This window comes from Camellia sinensis, chromosome 5, assembly GCF_055761805.1.
Source record: "Camellia sinensis isolate YWXY chromosome 5, ASM5576180v1, whole genome shotgun sequence".
Classification (NCBI taxonomy): domain Eukaryota; kingdom Viridiplantae; phylum Streptophyta; class Magnoliopsida; order Ericales; family Theaceae; genus Camellia; species Camellia sinensis.
This window is the reverse complement of record NC_138965.1, coordinates 20,621,065-20,633,728: the sequence shown is the minus strand read 5'-3', so window position 1 is coordinate 20,633,728 and position 12,664 is coordinate 20,621,065.

Sequence of the window (12,664 nt, the reverse complement as noted above, 5' to 3'; positions counted from 1 at the left end):
AAAATACAATCTAATCATTATCAATAATTGGTACTTTAAAAATCAAATCAGAAATCAAATCAAATCACAAACATTTTTTTCATAAATAATTGTAAAGAAAAACCATTAAAGCAGTAAATAAAAGATTAAATCATATTAAAAAAAAAGAACCATTGAACAAACTACAATCACATCACATTTTTTCCATAATAAAAAAATAAATAAATGAAAAAAAGAACCATTAACTAACTACAATCACATTAAAAAAATAAAACCATTGAACTAACTACAATCACTTTTTTTTCTTCGTGAGTGTTTATGTTTATCTAACTTCAATCATATTAAAAATAAAATTAAAATAGTAAATAAAAAGATTAAATAACATTAAAAAAATATATATTGAACTAACTACAATAATCATATTAAAGAAAAAGAGCCATTGAACAAACTACAATCACATCACATTTCAATCACATTTTTTTCTTTGTGAGTGTTTATGTTTATTTAACTTCAATCATATTAAAAATAAAATTAAAATAGTAAATAAAAAGATTAAATAACATTAAAAAAAAGCCATTGAACTAACTACAACAATCATATTAAAAAAAAAGAACCATTGAACAAACTACAATCACATCACATTTTTCCCATAATAAAATAAATAAATGAAAAAAAAAACTATTAAACTAACTACAATCACATTTAAAAAAAAAAACATTCAGCTAATTATAATCACATTTTTCTCTTTGTGAAGGTTTATATTTATCTAACTTCAATCATATTAAAAAATCAAATTATAATTTTTTATTCGCTAGAAAAATCACAAATATTTTTATGCGTTATCTAACTATAATATTAAAAGAGTAAACAAAGGAAAAGTCAAGAAGGAGAAAACAAAAAGAAGACTTACTGTTTGCATACGTATAGTCACTGAAATTGAAAGTGTAGAAGTGAGAAGTCAAGAAGGAGAAAATAAAAAAGAGACTCACTGTTTGTAATAAGTATGTAAAAAGTTAAAAAGAGTGTGTGTTGGAGAAGTTAAAAGGATTTGGAAGAATTTAATAATTGCTAAGTTTTTCTTTTCAAAAAAAAATCAAAAAAATTAAGAAATTAAGGTTCAAATATTGGAACTCTCACAAAACTTGTAGGTTAGAGATAGATATAGATATAGATATTTATATTTATATTTGTTTTAAATTATTTTTAATATACAAATTATTTGTTTTGGAAAAGGTACTGCAGCAATTATGAAAGAAGTCAAAAAGTCTTATGGGTTGAGAGAAGTTAATAAATGCTAAGGTTAATTTTTTTTTTAAAAAAACAAAAAATTAGAAAATTAGGATTAGCATATTGGAGCTCCCACAAGCCTACTTCAATCATATTAAAAAATCAAATTATAATTTTTTATTCGCTAGAAAAATCACAAATATTTTTATGCGTTATCTAACTATAATATTAAAAGAGTAAACAAAAGGAAAAGTCAAGAAGGAGAAAACAAAAAGAAGGCTTGCTGTTTGCATACGTGGTCACTGAAATTGAAAGTGTAGGAGTGAGAAGTCAAGAAGGAGAAAATAAAAAAGAGACTCACTGTTAGCAATAAGTATGTGAAAAGTTAAAAATAGTATGTGTGTTGGAGAAGTTAAAAAGATTTAGAAGAATTTAATAATTGCTAAGTTTTTTTTTCAAAAAAAAAATCAAAAAAATTAAGAAATTAAGGTTCAAATATTGGAACTCCCACAAAACTTGTAGGTTAGAGATAGATATAAATAAATAGATAGATATAGATATAGATATTTATATTTGTTTTAAATTGTTTTTAATATACAAATTATTTATTTTGGAAAATGTACTGCAGCAATTAGGAAAGAAGTCAAAAAGTCTTATGGGTTTAGAGAAGTTAATAAATGCTGAGGTTAATTTTTTTTTTAAAAAAACAAAAAATTAGAAAATTAGGATCAGCATATTGGAGCTCTCACAAGCCTTAGGGGTTAAAAACCCCATTTTGCTTAATATATAGTATAGATTGTTAACACGATAAAATAGGAAGACATTCATGTCTACACGTTTTTTTTTATAAGATCTCCTCTATTATAATAAGATATCACTTTATTTCTCTCATATTATAATCTATATATATATATTATATATTATCTATACTATATATTAAGCAAAAGGGAATTTTTAACCCCCAAAACCTGTGAGAGTTTCAATATCCCAATCTAGGAATGGCAACGGGCCGGGGCGGGGCCGGGGATGACACTCCCCGTCCCCGATCCCCGAAGGTAGAAAAATCCCCGTCCCCGCTCCCGATCCCCGACGGGGAAACCCTCACCTCCCCCACCCCCGTCCCCTAACAGGGATCGGGTTTCCCCGACCCTGAAACATCCCCGGCAGATCTGTTCAACACACAACCAAAAAAAACAAAAAATTCTATAGAATGGAGGCTTCATGGTTCATGATCTGTTCTTCAACACACAACAATCATCAACAACAACAGCAACTATATATAACTTTAAAAAAAAAAAAAAAATGTTCTTCAACAACAAATATATATATATATATATATATATATATAATGTTCCAAAAGGTACAACAGAGATACATACTGATCTGTATATGTAACATACAGAATCAACATAAAAAAAAATAGATCGGTATATGTAACATACAAATCTGTGTATCTGCGTCAGAGAGAGAGAGAGAGGAGGCCGATCGCGACGCCGCGATGCCGACAGTGGCGATGAGCGACGGAGGAGGCCGATCGGCGGATGAGGCAAATCTGTGGCTGTGAACGACGGAGGAGGCCGATCGCGATGCCGACAGTGGCGATGAACGACAGAGGAGGCCGATCTGTGGCTGTGAACGACGGAGGAGGCCGATCGTGAAGCCGCGACGCCGACAGTGGCGATGATCGACGTCGTGAACAGGGCCACAGAGAGAGAGAGTAGAGGGGGTAGAGAGAGAGACGGAAGACAACTGGTGAGGGTTTGGTTTGGTTTGGTTTGGTTTCTATGTGTGTCTCTATATATATCTAGGAGTAAATCAGTAATTTTAATTCGGGGAAAAACCGGGTTGGGGAACGGGGACGGGGTCGGAACAGGGACGGGGTCGGGATACTTATCCCCGTCCCCGGCCCGAATCTGTTCGGGTATTGATTTTTAAATACCATCCCCGTCCCGTCGGGGGTATTTTTCGGGGAAAACCCGCACAATTCGGGATCGGGGGGTCGGGTCTCCATCGGGCCGGTTTTAAATGTCCATCCCTATCCCAATCTGAACTTTCTAAATTTTTTATTTTTTATTTAAAAAAAATCTCGGCATTTATTGATTTGGTCAAAATTCTCTGATCAGCATTTATTAAATTTTTTCAATCTGCATGTCTTTCCACATGCCTGCATTTATTGATTTGGTCAAAATCCCCTAATCAGCATTTAAAATCCCATCATACAAATAATTATAGATACAATCCATGTATAGTTACTGCAATACCCTTTTCAATTTCTCTCATACACTATGGTTAGTGATAAGATTGTTAAATTATTTTTATAAAAAATCTTAAAAAACATAATTTATATATTAAAAAATCTATATTATATATTAAGCAAAATGGGGTTTTTAACTCCCAAGACCTGTGAGAGCTTCAATATCCCAATCTGAATTTTCTAAATTTTTTATTTTTTATTTAAAAAAAATCTCGGCATTTATTGATTTGGTCAAAATTTCCTGATCAGCATTTATTAAATTTTTTCAATCCACATGCCTTTCCACATGCTTGCATTTATTGATTTGGTCAAAATCCCCTAATCAGCATTTAAAATCCCATCATACAAATAATTATAGATACAATCCATGTATAGTTACTGCAGTACCCTTTTCAATTTCTCCCATACACTATGGTTAGTGATAAGATTGTTAAATTATTTTTATAAAAAATCTTAAAAAACATAATTTATATATTAAAAAAATCTAAAATAAATATAAAATATTTATAATTATCTCGTGCATAACATGGGTGATAGGCTAGTATAGTATTAAGCAAAAAACATTTTGTATTTCAAAAAACATAATTGGTACATTATGTGGCCCTAATGAGTACAATCTATTTTGTTTTTCAAAAAACACAGTGAGTTAAAAATCAAATCACAAATTAAGGGAATTGATAGTTAAAAAAACACAATAATTTTTTTCAAAAAGCACAGTGAGTTAAAAAAATCAATTACAATTTTTTTTTTAAAATACAATCTAATCATTATCAATAATTGGTACTTTAAAAATCAAATCAGAAAAAAATCAAATCAAATCAAATCACAAATATTTTTATGCTATCTAACTACAATCATATTTTTTTCATAAATAATTGTAAAGAAATACTATTAAAACAGTAAATAAAAGATTAAATCATATTAAAAAAAAAGAACTATTGAACAAAGTACAATCACATCACATTTTTCCCATAATAAAAATAAATAAATAAATGAAAAAAAGAACCATTGACTAACCACAATCACATTAAAAAAAAAAAAAAAACCATTGAACTAACTAGAATCGCATTTTTTTTCTTTGTGAGTGTTTATGTTTATCTAACTTCAATCATATTAAAAATAAAATTAAAATAGTAAATAAAAAGATTAAATAATATTAAAAAAAAACCATTGAACTAATTACAGCAATCATATTAAAAAAAAAAAACTATTGAACAAACTACAATCACATCACATTACAATCACGTTTTTTTCTTTGTGAGTATTTATGTTTATCTAACTTCAATCATATTAAAAATAAAATTAAAATAGTAAATAAAAAGATTAAATAACATTAAAAAAAAAATCATTGAACTAACTACAACAATCATATTAAAAAAAAGAGCCATTGAACAAACTACAATCACATTATATTTTTCCCATAATAAAATAAATAAATGAAAAAAAAACTATTAAACTAACTACAATCATATTTAAAAAAAAGAATCATTCAACTAATTATAATCATATTTTTCTCTTTGTGAAAGTTTATATTTATCTAACTTCAATCATATTAAAAAATCAAATTATAATTTTTTATTCGCTAGACAAATTACAAATATTTTTATGCGTTATCTAACTGTAATATTAAAATAGTAAACAAAAAGAAAAGTCAAGAAAGAGAAAACAAAAAGTAGACTTACTGTTTGCATACGTGGTTACTGAAGTTAAAAGTGTAGAAGTAAGAAGTCAAGAAGGAGAAAATAAAAAGGAGACTCACTGTTTGCAATAGGTATGTGAAAAGTTAAAAAGAGTGTGTGTATTGAAGAAGTTAAAAAGACTTGGAAGAATTTAATAAGTGCCAAGTTTTTTTTTTCAAAAAAAATCAAAAAAATTATGAGATTAAGGTTCAGATATTGAAACTTCCACAAAACTTGTGGCTCAGAGATAGATATAAATAAATAGATAGATATAGATATAGATATATATATTTGTTTTAAATTTTTTTTAATATACAAATTATTTGTTTTGGAAAAGGTACTGCAGTTATTATGAGAGAAGTCAAAAAGTCTTGTAGGTTGAAAGAAGTTAATAAATGCTGAGATTAATTTTTTTTTTTTAAATCGAAAAATTAGAAAATTAGGATTGGCATATTGGAACTTCTACAAAGCTTGTGGGTTAGAAACCCCATTTTGCTTAATATATAGTATAGATTTTATTTATTGTTTATATATATATATATATATATATATATATATATTCTTAACACACATCTTAACAAATATTTTAATATATTCATTACACCATCACTCTCTCTTTAGAATTAATAAATTCTTAATTAATACACATTTTTTGAGCTGTATTTTTATTATTTTTTATCATATAAGACACTTTAATACATTTTTTTAATTATTCCATTGTGAATGTCTAAGGACACCTCTGCTAAATTTGTCATGTAAATAGAATCACTTATATATTGGTTCATCGGTTCACATGGCTTCAAAAAGCCCTTCATTAAGATTGCAATAGTCCAAAGAAACTGTCTTGGAAGTTTGAATTATTGTTATTTTTCTTTAAATCCTTGTGGTAGCAACTTATTATATTGTGTCTTGTCTGTTTTGTGAGATATTTTCATTTAAATACAAATTCGGAGCAAATTACACCGCAAATGATGGTGCAAGATACCAATTAAATATCCTAGACTCACCGTTTTTGACCATTTAAGTTAATTCTCGTTTGGAAAGTTGAATTGGTGTGGATTGGGTTAAAATAGTTATAAAAAGATAAAATAAATTTTTTAATTTCAAGTTAAAAAATATCACATTTAAATCATAATTATTTTATTTTTTCTTTTACAAATATCAAAAAAATAACAAATTCATCTCAAATGAGACTTTTTAGTCTCAAATTAAAAAAATTAAAAAATTAAAAAGTCAACCTACATCCCAAACGAACGAGATCTAATGATATTTTCTTTTTACAAAATATATAAAATTCTTCATCCACTTTTAATTAATTTTTCAAAAATGTTTGATAGTTTAAATTTGTGTGGTCTGAATGGCTTAAATATATCAAAATAACATCGTTTTACTCCCAAAACGACATCGTTTTGAGACATTCGAACTATTCGGACTATGAAAATTTAGACTGTCATGCATTGTTGTTAATCTTTACCCTTTCCTGTTGAGGATATAAAAAATAAAAAATAAAAATATTCTGCAAAAGCAACCATAATAAAATATTGATGTAAAGGAAGTACAAAAAAAAAAAAAAAAGTACAACAGATTATATTACTATTTTGCAAGTTACAATTGACCACATTAACAAGATCTTAAAATTAAAATCAAATTTCAATGTGATTGTTGCTTTTTCTATTTTTTAAAAAGTGTTTGTTTCCCAGATCTGGATTCCTTTCCCAATCAATTGTTGGAAATTGTAATCCATAATCTTTTTAGAAGTTGGGTGGCATGTAAATCTATTAGGAACGTGCATATCATACTATTTAATAGGCTATCTGAAAATATGTAAAGGTGTGAAATGCATGTAACAAGAAGCTTTCGAGTTCCGAATAGAGTTGGTTCAGTGGTAAAATTTTTGGCCTTCTTAAAGTTTGAGTTTGTGTTCATAATTTTTTATTTGAATTAAACATATTTCTTAATGGTCAAGAGTATGTGGGGGCTTTAGCTTCGTCTTCGAGGTAAGTGCGGTGAGGTGTTAAGGAAAAATACTTCCTAACGGGTATATAAAATAACTTATCTCCATATTCATTTTATAAATCTTAAAAAGAAAAAGAAAAAGAAAAGAAAGCTTGTGAGTTCGTATCTTTTCTGTGGTGTAAATTAAAATTTGATATGTTCTGAGCTACCATTATATTGGATCTAGTCCATACAAATCCCAAATTTAGGTATTTTCTAGACATTTTCAGTAAGTGCTTTTTCTCAACTGTGGTACACATACAAAATTATTCACAATGTATTGTGTTTTCATGCTTGATTCCGAATAATCTTTTTTAATATCTTTTTGTTCATTTGAGAGAACAGAAAAAGATTTTCTCAATTTTGTACATTTGATTTAAGATCTCTTTGGCATGTAAATTCTTTTTCTTTTTTTTTCTTCTTTTTTTTTTTACTTTTATTCTTTAATTTATTTTTTTATTAATTCTGTGGAATAATTTTGTGCAATTAACTTTTTTTTACTTTTCTCCCTTAACATCAATTACTCTTTAATAGGACCACAACGAACATATATTGAAAGAAGATCAAAAGAGATCAAATGGCTCAAATAATAATAATAATTTAGAAACATAAGAGACCGGGTAGGAACCCATTAATACTAAATGAATCCCAATACAAACATGTTAATTAAAAAATGAATAAATAAAGATAGGGTTCATATTGTAACACCTCTCAAATACATGTTAATATAGAAACTATTTTCACAAAGACCATATGATACCAAGTGCTCTATATAATTTTAAAAAAAATAATATATAATTCCATTTAAATTCATTTTTTAGATTCAATAATGTGTGAGTGATATGATTGATTGATAATTAAAGAATATATGAGAGAAATTAATTGATTGTCACATCATTAGACTTAAAAATTGGATTTAATTCTTTGTTTTGAATTCTTCAAAAAATTATAGATCCAAAGCATAGTCATAAATATTGTAAACTGGCTTCAAGTTCTGTCATTTGTTACAATAAATGTTTTTTGTTTTTTTTTTTTTTTTTATAACCGAGAACCAATCCTAGGCAGAAGGTTCTTTGGATCCCCTTGAAGATTACAAACTCAAAAAAGTGGTGTTACATACACCAATTAATGTACTAACTAGTATACCAACACTAATTATGACATTATTATTAACCTCACTCATTATACAAATTACAAATATTAAAAATATCTTAAATTGCGTCATCAATTGATACATTAATTAGTGTACTAATTGGTGCATATAGCATTATTCAACTTGAAATACATGTAATTACTAATCAACTTCACATGTAGAGAGAAGTAGAATAGCATGAACCGAACTAATTTTCATTCAACCATTCTTTGCCGTCAAAATTTTTGCATTGCATTATGCAAATGGATTTTAGAATCTCTCTCTCTCTCTCTCTCTCTCTCGCGCTCGCTCGCTCGCGTACGTGTTCATGTAACCTCAAAGGATTACTACTTTAAAAGACAAATAAGCTTTAAAATCTATCCTTGTAGACCTGAACTTCCGACAACATGAGATCCCAGTTTGATCAACAAATTGACATTTCAATCAATGAGTGATAATTGCATTTTTAATAATCAACGCAAAATTATGACACAAGATCAAACATTAATTAAAGCATTCCATGTGATGTTCTCATCATTAAAATAAATAAATTAATAAATGCATAGCAAAAACTTTTTTTTTTTTTTTTTTAAATGCATCCCTATGCTTGATGCTCTATCATTTCATAAATTATTGAGACTACCTAAGTACACCTCGTTTTAAGATAAGTTGTCATCATGTTCTCAAGTTTCGATTGACGTGTTAATGTTTTAGTTAAAATATCAAAAAATTATTAAAAAAATTAAAAAATTTATAATTTATATCAAAAAATCAAATATTCTTTTTTCTTTCTATTTTCTGCACATCTTTTCTTAAAAAATCAAAAAGTCATTCCAAACATTCTAGTTTTTTTACTTTATATTTTAGTCAAAAAGTTAAAAAATTATTAAAATAGTATGTTCCTAAATGAAAAATAGATCCCAAATTTTCTACCAAATGTCTCAAATAGGTTTGGAGTCCACAAAATTGCAGATCTCACACCCATGTGAGATATTTGGTCATTTATTTGGTAGAAGAGTATCTCTAACATTACCTTAAAAAAAATAAGTACAAATTAAATTATTAATCCGTGTAATTTAAGTAAAGTGTCACTTTAGTTTTTATATTTCTAGTTTGAACAATTTGGTCAACTTTTGAGACCAATGATGTAATTTTCACTTTTAAAAATATGAAAATCAAAATAAAATATTACTCAAATTAGAGAGACTAGTAATATAATTTAACTTATATATATATATATATATAGAGAGGTATATATATAGGGTGCTTGACCTTCTTTCTTCAGTCTAAAAAGTTCACAATCCTTGTCTAAGATGTTATCAATGACCACTCAATTCAACTCTCATTTGGCAATACTCAATAATGTAAATTTTTTTGGCACTTTCAAAACCTTCATTTTCCAACTGTGCAAATTGAATTTATTGGCCGAATCATTCTATTTGGTTTTGAATTTTTAAAAACTGTTTTTGAGTTTTTGATTATTTTTGTTTTTCATGTTTGTTTGTTTGTAGTGAATTTTTTTTAAAAAAATATTTTAATCATAGTTTTTTTATAAGGTAGAAATTAGAGTGTAAATTTGGCATTAGTTAGTGTTTATTGATATGCTCTCTTTGTTTTTTGTTGGAGCACTTGCTTCAAACTTTTTCACTGTGGATGATGCAGAGGACACAACCCTATCACTGAGGAAATCATTGCACTAACACATAATTTCTTATTCATAATGCGTATCTAAGTCTCACAATAATACATATAAATGGATGATCTAACAAGCAACCTATAGCCTATTGGACATGTTAAAATGCTTCCAACACAATTATATGAATTACTTTTGTGGGCTTGCCACTTGTCCACTTTTGGTATTGAGCAACATTATTTGCACTAAAATTCGTACTAAAAATAATAATCTTATGCATCTAGAACTAACTACTCAAAACTTATCCCAAATTGGAGTATATGATTGAGATTGAATTTATATAGAGTAGGATAAATTTGAAAACCACAAGATGATAATTCTGAATACTTTGTAGGTTATGGGTAATTTCTCGATTAAATTTCTACGTTTGTAGTATTACTTAACTAAAAATTTAACAAAAAACATGTGTGTCCAAATATTGTTACTTTTTTTACAACCAATTATATTTGGCCTTCTATATTTTTAGTGAGAGTATTAGTGCCTGTAAAATTATTCTTTTGTGTTCTATAATTTGCATACATATTTATGCAACATGTAGTATATATTCTGAAATTATCTAATCGTGAAAATATTACAATTTAGATGTATAAAAGTCTAGAAATGTTATATATTACTTATTTTTGTTAACATTTTGTATTACCATCTATATAGATACTTCTTATTGGTTCATTAGGGTATAAAAAAAAAACATGTAATATATAATTGTGCTCATAAAATATTTTGGGTCATATTATTCAAAAAGCACATGCATTGAAACGAATTCTTTCATTTTTTTAATGACAAGCAACCTCTTCAAAACATAATCACTTTTGATCTATCTCTCTGCAAGATAAATTATGGATACTTTTTTTAGCAAACCTCCGATGGCCTTTTAGGATTACTCGAACCCAAAACTTTAGATCTTATATTCAAGTTTTTACCGTTGAACCGTGTTATAAGTTACAGATACATGAAATCACCCTAAAAGCAACATGTAAAGGATGAGTTTAGTGGGAAAAAAAAGTGGAATAAGATCATTTTCCTCATTTGTCTAGAGTTGCATTTGATTTTAATCTCTTTCAAGATGTATAATGATGTATAATCTGTGAGGCAATTTGTCTACTTGACAATCATTTCAACAATAGAAAGAAGTGCAGTGACTTGAAACATACCAAGACACATCAATTCACAATAATATTGTATATTCAAAAAATTTATTTAGAAATATTACTATATAGTTCAAATTTATTATTGACATAAATTTCACAATACATCAACTAAATTTCAATCAAACTGCTCCTTTCATGATAAGTTTGCTGACAAATTTTCATGTTAAGTAAAAATTTCTATCAATCCCTTGTTGGGATATGCCCAATCAAAGATTTCAAATATTGCATTAGGGCTACGTGTAACATCATCACCAATCAAGCATGGACACATATTTCAATTTGTAGCTCTCTTTCATTGTTATTTGCTTTTGTAATTTAGATTAATGAGGCAAATTTTCAAAATGAATATCATATCAAATTGGGAATTTACGTGGACAAATGAGAATGCAACACATATGTTGTCTAGTTTGTTTATGGGAGTAGACAAGTCATATCTGTATAATAAGTGACATAGTGAATGTTAGCTTTGATGTGTTTTTGTATTTTCATGAGACAATGCCCCCTAACAACTCTTCTACCAGCCAGCATGATTATATGTTTAGGTGATTGTGTGATACTTGAGATTATAAAAATATTATATTAGAAGCATTATTTAAGTTTTTGTATTTTTTAAAATTGGCAATACAAAAGTTATTAAAGATGAATTATTTGATGCTATTGAAATATTATTTCAATACTTCTAAGAGTCACATGATAAACTCCTTGCATTTAGGTTGCCCTTTATATAATTGTGTTACATTCAACAACATTGAGACAATGCACTAAGACCACCAAATAACTTCTTAATAATACATAGCAATAGATGTCTTACGTTTAAGATTGAGGAAATAAAAACTTTATTTGATGCTCTTGGGACAATGCCTCAATGCTCTTAAGAGCACACGATCATGCGAGTTCCTACATTTTGGGACAAGCTAGCCCTATGTAGCATTCAAGGGCATTGCGACATTGTCCCAACACCCAGGTCACCCTGTGCAGGTGGGCAAGGTTGTGGCTTTGGGATTCCCAAATTTTATTTAAAAAATAAAACTTCTAAATAATTTTAACCCTTATAGTATTAGAGTTAAAAAAAATATAAAATAAAAAACTCAATTGAAATGGTGAATTATTTAAAAATAATAAATAATTATTTTCCAAATGCATGGTTTATAACATATGTTTATTATCAGTTGCAATTTACAATGCGGTACTTACCATTTTACTGAGGGGTTTTTTCAAAAAAATATGTATATAAGAAGCTTTTAGGGTTCATCAAATAATTTATGGAGAAAATTACTAAGGGCATCATGAAATTTTTCCTTGGGCATACCAATTCTTATGTGGAGACACTATGCAATACACCAATGGCCCGTTCAACACATTCCATTGTTTTTGGGGTCTTGAAAAAATATTTAATTCATAGGATTTAATTGTTCTGAAATTTTAAACCTATTTAATTTTCAAGCTGAGTTTAGGATGAGTTTTAACACAGCCCAGCCTAGCCATTTATAAAATTCTAGTTTTAATTTTATTTTAACAAATTTCATTTGTAAAATAAATATGATTTTTTAACAAATG